We start from the raw sequence: 13,341 nt of genomic DNA, 5'->3' as shown, positions 1-13,341 counted from the left end.
TTGAAGGGATTACGAAGATAGATATTATGAGATGGCTTGTTACCAATGTGAGAGAAGAGATCCTCTATAAATTGTTGATATTGACCGCTTCAAATGGCTGAAGTGTTGAGATTGACGGGTTCAATTTGCAAATGAATTCTTCTATTAATTTGATACGAGATTTTTAGGGGATAAAGGATAGGGTTAAAATTTTAATATTATTATATTATAAATAGATTGTACTTCAAGCTTAATAGTTTGGACGTCTTAAAAAAATAATATTATTATATTTAATAATATTATTATATTTAATCTATTTATAGAAATAGTTAGATTTCTTTAAAGATATACTAGCAGTGTACCTGCGCAAAGCGGCGGGGCGTGTTCCTCTACAAAAATGTTATGTTACAAAAGAAAGTACATATCGAAGACAAAATAATCAAACTATGGTGTTATTTGGGAGATAAAGTCATTTTTTGTTCCTGGACGGTGGGTTTATAGCAGATGACGGAACAAAGAGGTATATGCGATTGGAGGGATATTTGAATCAACATGCTAAATTTAAGGATATCTAAAAGGGTTCAAATTTTGAATAAATCCGGGATTTGAGGGAACCATATCAAATTGCTGAGAAATATAAGGAGATTTGATGATAAATATTTGAATTCAAAACGTGGTTAAAATTTAATATTATTTTATTAATGATCACTTGTACTATCAGTTTCATCTTTTGGACGTCTTAAAAAAATATTATTATTTTAGAAATAATTAGATTTCTTTTATAAGATAGTAAAGATATAAGAAATGAAATTTAGGAACAGTGAAGTTCCTAACGTTTTGGCAGATATATGGTCCTGCATCTATCGCTGTTTTTACAATTCTGGACTGTTTCTTTTAGATATATTTTGCGATTTTTGTAAATTGTGTCTCCACGCGTTCATTTGTCTTTCTTTCACCGCTTTCTCCACCAATAGGGACTTCATTTCCGTCCTTCCAGAACTCTCTCTATTCCTCCGGTATAGTCTACTTTCCACCGAAACCCACCACCTCATACCCCCTCCTTTCTACCTGAACACTTTCTCAACCATGGTAACCACCCCCACCTCATCCGGTATAACCCACCGCCATCTCGATCCTTCCTCATTCCACTATTCCAGAAACCCACCGCCTCATAACTCTCCACCGCCTCATAACTCTCTGCGAGTGTTTCCTCTTCTACCACTTCCCTGCTCTGCTCTAGAAATCTCCATTTAATGTCCGTTGCCGCTCCCAAGCATCGTCGTCTGAGGTTTTGCTCCGTCTAACTTTCAACGACTCGCCTACGACTTATCTGTATCTTCTCCTCCCACCTACTGACTCATCGATCTTCAACATCGGACTCATCACAGTTGTGACCCAAAACCCTCTCACCACCACCGACCTATATGCAGCTGCTCACGATCGTCTCCACCGACTCACCCCGCTGCTTCTGCTCAGTCTTCAACCTTCTTCATTTTCAAACTGAGCGAAGCTTCCATCTTCGTTTCGAGGTCGTCGTCCTACCCTTATGTCGACTGGGCCTCTTCCTTTCGTTTTAGGGCTTTAGGAAGAGGGCAACGCTCATTGGTGGTGGTGCGGACCATCGCAGACAATACTGAAAGAAAGCAAGGATTTTTGTCATTGATGAGGTAATTTAAAGTTTTTAATTTTCTATTGTTCCTTAGGAAACAAATAAAAGGGCCAGTTTTTAATTTTCTATTGTTCCTTAGGAAACAAATAAAAGGGCCATTTGCTTCCATACGGGTATAACCTTCAAATTACCACCCCGGCTCCATTTTCTACGCTGATTTCACTCGCATCTGAAAGAATCGGTAAGCTGAGGACCATACCTGTTTCTTTAAATGTTAACTATTTTCCAGTTGTGTGTGATTTTGCAGTAGGTGGTGTATCTGTTCCTATGATGGTAGCGCGATCTATTGTTGTTATTGGTGTGGGTTCTTATTCATGTTTTCCATGCTCCTGACTCCCACTATTAAGACAATAAGTAGGTGATAGAAAATGAATGAGATTAAGCTGAGAAGCAGAAGCACAGACGAGAATTTGGTTTACCTTTATAGAAGTGGAATGAATTACATTTCATATTGAAAGTTGGTTTTTCAGAAATGTATTTGATGTTTTTGACAGGTGTCAATTGAAACTCAATTCAACTACTTATTTTGGTGTTCTTAGGATTAGAAGACTGAAACGTACAAGGATATAATCAAATCTGGAAGTGTAAGAGGTAACATTTTGTTCTGATGTTTATGTATGTATATATGATCGTTTTTTGTTGTATCCTTCTGTTTTTTTTGCAGGGGAATTTAGATTACAGGAGGTAGTTCGATTGGTGCTGCCATTAAAGCCCACACATCACCACCAAAAATCTTATCAGTTTTGTTTTTTAACTCCTTGGGTTTAATTTGATTTAAAACACGATCTCAATATGTGATCTCCGTGCTCTTCTGGAAGTAGAGGTATGTGCTTCATCTGTACATGAATATGATTAATAAAAACAACAATTCGTATTTAGTCTTTAGAGCTAGGTTTTCTAATCTAGTTGGATTACTGATTAGCCTTCCTGTTGTAAGATTTGTTCTAACTATAAGTGAACAGGTTATTGGTGTTGCTGTGATTCGAGGAATCAAAACAGATCATCAATTGGTTAAAGTATTTGTTTTTGTTTTTCTTCCACATTGAAGACCAAATTATAACATCTTCCTCACCAAGGTTCAAAAACGTATTACTGGATTAGTACTGCTTTACAAAAATTATAAGGTTCAAAAACATATTACTCTCTAATGCTGTTTGCTTCCCTCTCTAACACTGTATGCCTACTATCTGTACATATTCATATCATGTATATTTTCATTTAATCTATCAATTATGATTTTCTTTAATATTTGTACTTTCGCATCCTTTTGCAACCATTGGTTTTTGCAACCGTACTGAAGCATATGAAACTTTTGCTTAAATTACGATGCCATTGAAAATTGTATTTTTGCTATTGTCCTTGAATCCACATACCTCAAGGTTTTGTAAGATGCACCATGTTTTACTAACATGGACCATGTTTGCTAATGTGCATCATGTTTACCAAATCATGAATTTTCAAAAAGATTTATGTTTACTTGAATGCAGGCAATATCTACATTGCGAGTTTATATGAAATGATTAGAGACTATGGGCCAGGCGGCTAGAGCTCTTAGAACATTCTTGTCTCTTCTCATATCTCAAATACACGGAAATTCAATTCTTAATCAATCCAATAAGCAAAGGTAAACGCAGATTCAACCTTCTAACATTGAAGAACATTCCATGAAGGAATTTCCATTATATATGTACCTTATATTTGAATACTGGAAAGTTAGCACTAAAACATCACCTGATCGTAGCATCGCACTCCTCTTTTTTTTTTTTTTTTTTTTTTTCCACTTTTATTTTTGAAAAAGATATCAATGATTACACAGGGTAGTTTTATTTGATATATAGATAATTTGCAGATTCCAAAAGGCAATGGTTTAGGAGTTTTTTGGGATGAAGAAGGGCATATTGTCACCAATTACCATGGTAAGGACATACAATGTTTCCCTCTCTTTGAATTTTCATCAATGATTAATCTGTTAAATATTATTATAAAAAATGATATGATCATTTTATTTATTGATTTTATAATATTTTGCTCTTCCAGAAACTCGCCAATTCGTCATGTTGAATAGTACCATATTCCTCCTGTTAGGTTGTTACAAAAACATGATATGGTTAGTTTATTTATTCTACTTTTTAAAAAGTTTCATACCAATTGTTAGTAAAATGGGCAATATACTTTAAATTTTAGGGCAATATACTTTTAACTTTACCCATAACAGCAACATACTTGCATTTCTTTTATGTGAAGTTTTATATTTATCGCATAACAACGACATACTTAGTTACAAATAAGGATATGTTTTGCTTTCCAGATAATATTTTGGTTTTGGTATGGGTTTTACATTTATTAAATGTGTTTCCTGTTGTTTGTAGCTGAAGTTCCTGTTGCAAACTTACCTCAATAGCAGATAAACATGTGTATGTCTTTTTTGTTTTTTACCATTCCAATTTATTAAAACCAGAAACTGTAACCTATAATCTTGATGCAATTTAGAACATTCAAATTAAATGTGTGGATGAACAAGCCATAAATTCAATCAAAATTGTTAATTTTAGAGTTTGTTCTTTTAAGTTGTACCAGTTACATTATTCGTATTGTTATTATTAGTGATACCAGTATACGATGGTTGTTTATGGAATTGCAGGAGTTCCTTGGACGGAGGAAGAACATATGACGTTTCTACTGGGGTAAAAGGAGCTGATGCAAGTTGATTGATAAATTGGTCAAAAGATGATTTTTTTTTTTGTTTTTTCGCATCAATACTACTTGATCCATTACCGAAAATGTGTCTATTGTTGATTTGTAGGTATACGATTACTAATACTGAACCGATTTTTAGAAAATTGTATTGAAACATTGTCCATATTTTTATACTGCTTATGTTTGTTTTATAGGGTCTTTGTATTGGCCATAACCTAGCCTTAGGCATTGGTTTATTTAATATTCGAGAGGTAGGGTATTGGTGCCGCACTTGCTATTTACTTTGCAACACAAATGGGTCATTATATTATATCATACTACAACATATTTGTGTATTTGTAAATGGGCGAAACGTAGACAATAGCAACATATTTTATTGTAGCTATCAATTAGAACAATGTACTATACTTCCACACAAAAGCGACACCTTCTGACCCCCGCAACGCGGGGGTTACCTTTCTAGTTTATTAATTAAAACTATGGTGTAAATGCAAAACATTAAAAAAAAATGTCAAGGAAAAATGTCAAAAACTATTTATAACAGTTAAAAAAAATATTAATATTATGTTAAATATAAAACTTAAATTAAAATGCCAAACTAAATAAACCTATCAACAAAAAAAAAACTAGTTTTATAATAATATAATTTCTTAAAAAATTGTTTTAACAAGGATAATAATTAAACATAAACAATAAAAAAAATAAGGAAAAATGAATAAACTAACCATTTGTTTGTTTTTTTAAATAACTTATTTATTTATTTATTGCAAAATAACAATTTTCTTCAGAATGGGCCTTTCTGAAATGTATTTCGGACTCGTTTTGTCGTTGGTCGGCCCATTTCGGATCCTCTGGAATGCCCATCCTAGAATGTTTGTGCCTATTTCGGAACAGAAAATTGCCTTCTAAAACGCTCCGAAATGTGAAAAACTGGTCTGGAACACGATGAACAGATCTGGAACATGTCCGAAACTTGAAGAACTATTCCAAAATGCTGCTCATTTCTGTTCCGGTGTAGGTTTATAACCTCTTTTATTTGCAGCACGACAGGGTTTTTGATGCATCTGTTACACTGTCTTGTAAACCTAAAATTAGCGGGGGAATTCTTGCAGCATTCAGAGACAGACTGGAATGCAAGACTATGTTTTGGAATTCATGTTTTGGGAGGTGGTTGGACATTTCTAATGTAAATGGGGATCATTTGCTTCTACATTATATCTTTTTACACAAAGTTATCATAAACTCGAAGCCAAGTATAGGAAATGGTTTTTAAGATTAGGGGTTATGAGCTATCTTTCGGGGAGAAAGAATTTTGTCTCATCACCAGCTTCTTGTTTTGTCACTTTTTTCCTGCTTCTGCATCCGGCCCGCCTTCCGTTCCCAAGCCTTTCCTTTGGTCTTGAGGAAAATCTTAGTCAAGCTAGACGATGTTATGATGGTGTTTAAACATCCACTTAATGAGTTATGGGACGAGGATACAATTCGTGTATGTGTTTTATACCTGTTAGAGAAGGGTTTCAGTGGGTTGTTGCCTAAACAATTTGGTTACATACGAGTATTTCTTTTTGCTATCCAACCTTGATGAATTTAACATGTATAATATCGTCTATTTTATAATTACTTATCGTTACTAATACATTTTAGAAATTTAACTGTTAATTAATTTTTTATGTGGCAGATATCCATAGGGAAGATAATTTGGGATTAACTGTACCCATAACTAGTTATCGTATTCAATAAGGTTGACAAGCATATACATTCAGATGAACCGAAAAAGAAACAACCTCATAAAAGTCCTACACCCTAAACAGGTTTTTATATGCTTTTAAGGTAAGTATATGATGAAAAATTTATTTATTTATTTTGTTTGCTAACATTGTAACAATTTATTATTTGTTAACTAACATTCAGATATGGATTCTTGAGACTTTTCCTGTGAACAATTTGTTTGGTATCCGGTAAGAGAATGTGATCCCTCGGGTTGTTGTATGGTCAAAACTTAGGCATTTACAAAAGACTCAATGCAACAAGATTTTACAAATCAACGACGTATGGTTACTTAATTATTCAAATATTTTTTTATAATTTATGTTTATTTTAAGTTTAATTTTTTTTTATAGTCATGTTAGCAGGATATATTATAATGTTATTTGATGTATGTTTACTTATTTCTAACCTTTTTGTAGCATTACATCCCAATCAATATACCAATTGTTTACTGGTTTTTGAGTGCTTTGAATTTGAAGACATTCAAAATAACAATATACAATAGTCATTGGAAGAACGACTACATTTTTTTTTTGGAAAGGGAACTTCCCTAACGAGGGTTTCCGGGCCAGCTTTCGCGCACCGACTAATCCCCCGCTGCAAACATAAAGCTTTGCTTCATGCCCTGGAGTCACTGCAGGCGAACCTCCATGGCCACAAGGGCTGAGTGGTGCTTGGATTTGAACATGGGTCAATAGGTTATCCACCATATCTTCCACATGCCTTACCAAGTCACCACAACCCAAGTGGTTTATCGGTATGTGAGCTCGTATGCACAAATTGCTGGTGGGTATCAATTACTGAGGTACTGAACCAACTGATTCAGTCTTACTTGAAAGTTCCAACATGACCCTCGAAAAGGCGCCACAGGTACAACAACAAATTGAGAATAGACGAGATTTTGGGTGTCTTTGTGTTGGTTCATAGAAGCGTTGATCATCAGAAGTCGTATTCTATAGAGGGTAAAAGCGATCCATGAGCTATGTCATATCATAAAGGACTGGTAAAAAAATTTGGGCTACAAGGTCAAAGATGATTTTAAGATTACTAGTTGCATTTGAGATATTATATAAACAAAACTTCTAAAAACAATCAAATAAAACACATTTACACAAATAACAATAAAAATAAACAAAAAAGTGTTTCAGAACTATGATCCGGAATCTTACTCTGGTGTTCTAGAGGTCTGTCTGGAATGACGTATTCCAAAGAAAATGGTTATTTTACCAAAAAAAAATAAAAAAATAATAAGTTGGTCATTTTTTCAAAAAGATCATTTATATGGGTTAGTTTCCTCAATTTCCCAAAATATAATTAATTAAAACAATAGTTAATACTTGAAATAATAATAATCATCACAAATGAAAAATAACTTAATAAGTTGTAGACAAACTAACCATTGCAATAATTAAATTTAACAAAAGATCAACATCACACTGAATTTTATCGAGGTACAAACCTAAAGTAGGGATCACTGAAAAAATATGATTTTTAAAAATATTTGTATAAATCAATAAAACATAATAACCGAACACAAACGAACATAAATGAACACAAAGACAAACAAACTTAAACGAACATATAACAAACACAAAAAAAGCTTAAACAAACATAAATAAACAACCATGAACTTAAACGAAAACAAACACATGTTCAACATTTTCATACAATAATAACGTTCTACTTAGTTGTTAGACAAAAACATAACACTACAATAATGTTTTACTTAGTTATTTTTCATTCCATACAAAATAACCAAATAATACTTTAAAGAGACAAAAACCATTGCCCTTATAGCCAATGGTTCAATCCAATGTCCATTCTTTCGATTCAATATCCATTTGACTAACAATAAACATAAAACATATTAAAATCATTGAATTTATCTAAAACAGGAACGAGAGTTAAAGTATATAGAATTTATTTACCTTTACCATAAAGAATATCAATTATCATCTTCCGCCTCAAGGTAGTTCAATAGGTACAATATCCTCATTTTTCTATTACACACCAAAAAGTTCTTAACTCAATAAATCCATAATATTATATATATATATATATATATATATATTATATATATATATATATATATATATATATATATATATATATATATATATATATATATATATATACACCTTGTTTTTTTTTTCTCTAACCCATAATAATTTTTATACCAATCAGCTCCACAAATAAGCATATCTACCTTGTTTGTTCCTAAAAAAGAACAATGTTGATCAATAACCCTCACACTAGCACTAAAAGCATATTATGACACCACAGTAGTGACCGGAATTGCCAAGATATCGGCAACCATTTTGGACAGAATTATAAATTTTAGGTTGTTCTCTTTCCATCATGACACTGCGTCAAAATATACACATGGTTCACCAATATAAACTCCATCTTCCAAATAAGTATTAAGTTTCGATTTTGAAGCAGTAACATGATCGAAAGTTCTAATATGTTGATCATATTTAGCTATCCTAGTTTTAAGACCTTTACATAACCGCTTGATTACAGAAGCAAAACTCCTCTTGGGATTGGCAGCACCACTATTTGTTCCACTACTTGATGAAGCAACAACTGATGATTTATGGGCATCAACATACACTTCGAATAATAGATACTAAGTATCCCGAATTATTTGCATTTGTCGAGGAGCCTTCGTTGTTAGAATATATAGCTTCAAAACAGAAGTCAATCAATTTTATTTTATATCTGCTTTAAAAAGAATAACAATTAAAAAAAAAACGTAAAATAAAACCAAATAAGTCAACTAAATTCGTTTCACACTTAAACAACAAAATTATGTTCCTTTTGTCAACAAAATTATTTTCATTTTTTCAACGCTAATCACTAATTGTATAATTTACTTAATCAATATTTTAATTATATATATATATATATATATATATATATATATATATATATATATATATATATATATATATATATATATATATATATATATATATATATATATATATATATATAATGCGAATTTGTCTCTGACCACCTAATCTATTGGTGATGATCGCTAGAAGGAAACCTGAAAGGTTAAAAGGAAAGGAAAGCCGTAAGCCACTCTCCGGGGGTAGGTTCCGAAAAAATGCTCCGACGGTCAAGTCAGTAGAGTGAATAAGTGTGAGGACAGAGGATCCGGGAAGAATAGCTTACCCATCAAGGCAGGATTAACGTCCTTTTACTGAGGATCCTCCTCGATCCGCATGAGGGACAAGGATTGCGATCCCGACAAGATCTGTCGTCCTTATTGATGGGTCGTGTTCCTCGTAGTTTCAGAGTTAATGATTGGTCCAAGCAGAATGCTCTGGATGTGCTCATTATCGCCTGGAGCCGTTATCTTTAGACTGTAGCGAAGGACAACGTATGGAGAGGGCGAGGGTCTTGCGCGGTCTCCCCACTAGAGTCCCCAACTCGACCAAGGTAGCTGAGTCAGGCTCGGTCAGGCCTTGCTGGGAATTCCTTGTCGGGGGCTCTCTTACTTTTGTCCCGCTCTGAGGGGCGTGTCATCAAGTCCCCGAGTCCAGTACTCATAGCATATGCTAGCTTGCTATGATGTTCTGTACTTAACTGCCGGTATACGTTTCGTGCCCTCATTTTTTCATCACTTCATATTTGGTGATGTGACCGCTCGACGTGCGCGGCGGTTACGTTAGCCGTGTCAGGGGTTTTCATAAAATCCCGCTCTTTTTTCTCCCTTATAGTTTGTGAGCAGATTTTCCCTAGTTTTTACCTTCTTCTCTCATTTCCTTCTCCTTTTCTTATTTCCCTGTATCTCCTCTATGGCTTCTTCCATGAGTTTGATCCCCAGTTCCTCCAAATTCGCCACTCTTCATGAGGCTTATGGCCTTACTACGGCCAACAGAGTGGAGTTCCCGGCTGCTAGAGTTGTGATCACTTCGCCGCCACCTGGGAAGGTGGGTGTTTATCAAAAAACTTTCGACGCTGACCTTCGTCTTCCACTGAATGATTTCCATGAGGAAATACTTCGGCGTAGTGGATGCAATGTTCAGATGTTGACCCCTGGTGCTGTCCACAAGATAGTAGCTTTTGAAATGATATGTCGGGCTAATGGCATCGTTCCTAACTACCTCATCTTCAAGTTCTTTTTCCAGTTTGTTGCTACTAACGAAAAGTACACTTTTTCTGCTCGCCGGGCTAGTCATGATCTCGTCCTTGACAACAAACCACCAAAGAATTGGCAAGACAAGTGGTTATGGGTCAACCAGGATCTGCTTGGCTGGGAATACCATCGGACGAATGCTTTGTCAGATGTTACTCCGAAACTGTTCCCTCATAACCAAGAAACTGCCGATTTCTTGTGCACTCTTCATGTAGACATTGATACAATGTTGGAGGCGTTACTTGTTGGGATTGGGATGAGTCCTAGCTGGCGTGCCAAGAGAGAGATGTCCGTCTTCTATACCGTCTCTAATGGTGAGTTGTTTTTGCTTTTTCTCTTCTACCCCCCCCCCCCTTTTTTTTCTCTAAGGTAGGGGATGCATTATACTTGTTCTTTCTGCTCTCTTGTTATTATTATTATTATTATTATTATTATTATTATTATTATTATTCCTTTATATTTGGTCATTGTTTTATAGTTACCGAATACTCTGTTTCCATGGACTCTGTTCAGCAAAAATGGTATCAGGGAAGTTGGAGCATCGAATGGTGCCTTTGTATGAGACTTTGCCTCCGCCCCGTCATTTGAGTGTCTCTGATGTGGCGCCTCCAAAGCCAGTGGGGAGCTCTACTGTGTCGGGGAACCAGCCGGTTTCTAATGTTGCCTTGACCCCTGTCGTGATACCTCGCCCGTCAAGCGAGCCGTCCACCGATGGTGCGGTGGATAGTAAGGACGGGATCATTGTCAGGGTCCGTCAGGTTGCAGAGAAATGGAAGGATGTTCAGGTGATGGGTAGGCGTCTGGGGGGCAATTATGGTTAGATTAGTCGGCGTGTGGTGCAACGCTGTTGACTTATGCGTGTATTATCTTCTGCGTCGCCACACCCCGAAGATGTGTTGGTGATACCCAATGATGACGTCCAACAGTCTGAGGGTATCGAGGGGGCATCTCAACAGCCCATTGTTCCTATTCCAATTACTTTGAGTCCTGGTGATAGTCCTCAGTCTTCGGGGGATAGCGTTGAGCGGTTACTCCGCGAGTCTGCTGCCACAAAGGTTTCTCATGGTGTGCCTGCGTTTGTTCCACGGTGGAATCTTCACCCTCATTCCCATCTGTCCATCCATTATGTTGCCTTAGAGTTTACTCATCATACCCTTCCTCCTGTTACTATCGAGGATATGGATTCTATGAACAACGCTGCCCTTGCTCATAACCTTGCTTATGCTGCCGCGCGGGCCATGACTTACTTGGTTACTGGATCTTAGCGTGTGCAGCGGTTCAGCTATTTTGAGCATGCACATTCTATCTTGGCAGCGAGTGAGGAGAGTATGGAGGGCGAGGTGGCATATCTTGGTGCTACCGTTCATCGATTGGATTAGCAGAATAAGTCATTGGTGTCTGAGAAACTGGTGTTGGAGGATGTTCGAAGTGCTTTGGAGGCTCAAGTGGAGTCTATGACACAAAAAAACAAGGGTATAATGATACATAATGAGAGCCTGGAATGCGACCTTATCGAACACGAGCATGAGCTGGAAGTGTTGAGGGCCGATCGTAGTTGGCTGCTCCAGGTTGGCCTTGTGTGATGGATAAGCTCATAGAACATCCTGAGCTTACCGGGGTATTAGCTGCATACGCCACGCTGCACTTGTTGTAGGTGAAGAGTCAGGTTGGTGGAGTTTAAAGGCACAAGTTAATGTTAGGACTTATAACCCCTCTGCTAGTGACTCACGTTCGAGTCACTCCTCGGCTTTAGACAATGCCCTCCTGGCTTTTTCGACTATGGATTTTGCAGGCTTACTTGGGTTGGGCTAGCTGGATTTAGATGGGGTAAAAACGTTGTGTGCATTTGATGAATGTGAGGATGTTGTGGGGGATGTAGGGATAGGTCTTGTTGAAAGAAACATCGTTGGTGTGGTTGGAGCTGATGGAGCGGGAGATGAAACTGATGTAGGTAATGCCAATGACGGCGTCTAAAGTTGTTTAGAGCTGCCCTTCGGAGTGTGAAAAGATTTGATAGCGTTTTGTTTTGTTTTTTTCGAACAATTTGTGGCCTCTAGGGTCTTTTATCCTATTATGTTGATGGTGGCTTCATTTGTTTTTGTTTTTGAACAATTTGTGGCCTTTAAGGCCTTTTATCATACTATGTTGACTATATTTTGCATGAATCAATGGTGGCTTTGTTTGTTTTTGCTTTCTTTTTGGTGCCACGCTGTGTTGCTTGTTAGGCACACTTGTTTACTCTGAGTGTCTTGTCTGAGGTTTTAAATTTACCAAACCTCATTTGTAGGTTTTTGTTGTTTGGTATGACTCTATTCTGAGATTTGTCATTGTTGTTATGTGTGCATGTGGATTCACTAAGTATCCTCTATGTTGTGTTTTTTGTTTTATCATACATACTCATTGTGAACAACATATCAAGACTAGTGCATTTTCTTTTATTTATGTAATCCTTATACATGCTAGTTTTCTGCACTAGAATTCCCTATCGGATTGCTCTGAGCATCCGCATGTTGGTACGAGTGATCAATTCGACCAAGGGATATTTCACTATCTTCCCTTCTGCAAAGGGGCTTGTGGTATTTGCTCAAAAGTGGAACCTCCTTACGTTCCTCACATTCCATGTTCTTGGTAATTGTCTTCCTTCAGGTGTTTCCAAAGAGTATGACATGTTACGGTGTACCTCCACAACCTTGTATGGTCCTTCCCACGTCTAGCTTAGTTTTTTGTGGGGCTGCGTGTGGCTAACTTCGTTTTTCTATAGGATGTGATCCCCATCCCAGAAAACCTTGCCCTTGACTCGCTGGTTCTAGTATCTCTCTACTATTTTTTTGTAAGCGACTTGGCGCATGCTCGAGTATTCTCACCGTTCTTCCAAGAGGTCTAAGTTTTCCATTAGGTTCTCGTTGTTTGCTTGTTCCTGGCAATATTCTGTCTGTATTGAGCCTATCATTATTTCCACTGGTAACATTACCTCGGCTCCATAGGCCAAGCTGAATGGTGTTTCCTTTATACTGGTCCATGGTGTAGTTCAATATGACCAAAGGAATTCCGATAGCTTATTTACCCAATTACCCTTTGCTTT

At 36.4% G+C, this 13,341-nt stretch overlaps 1 long non-coding RNA gene across 10 annotated transcripts; it reads left to right on the top strand.

The window, feature by feature from the left end:
- The first annotated feature begins 894 nt into the window (after positions 1-894).
- Positions 895-4,536, top strand: LOC145043009 (uncharacterized). 10 transcript variants are annotated; one of them, XR_013680854.1, is made up of 9 exons: positions 895-1,646; positions 1,728-1,829; positions 2,143-2,239; positions 2,313-2,772; positions 3,136-3,272; positions 3,498-3,564; positions 3,686-3,755; positions 4,018-4,062; positions 4,290-4,536. It is a non-coding gene; the product is annotated as an uncharacterized LOC145043009 (long non-coding RNA). The 10 variants fall into 10 exon arrangements; XR_013680852.1 differs by having other exon boundaries at positions 1,728-2,232; XR_013680849.1 differs by having other exon boundaries at positions 1,728-2,239.
- The last annotated feature ends 8,805 nt before the right edge of the window (positions 4,537-13,341 follow it).

This window comes from Lactuca saligna, chromosome 4 (genome assembly GCF_052625555.1).
Source record: "Lactuca saligna cultivar CGN05327 chromosome 4, ASM5262555v1, whole genome shotgun sequence".
Taxonomy (NCBI): Eukaryota; Viridiplantae; Streptophyta; class Magnoliopsida; order Asterales; family Asteraceae; genus Lactuca; species Lactuca saligna.
This window is presented reverse-complemented; position numbering and strand designations above follow the sequence as displayed.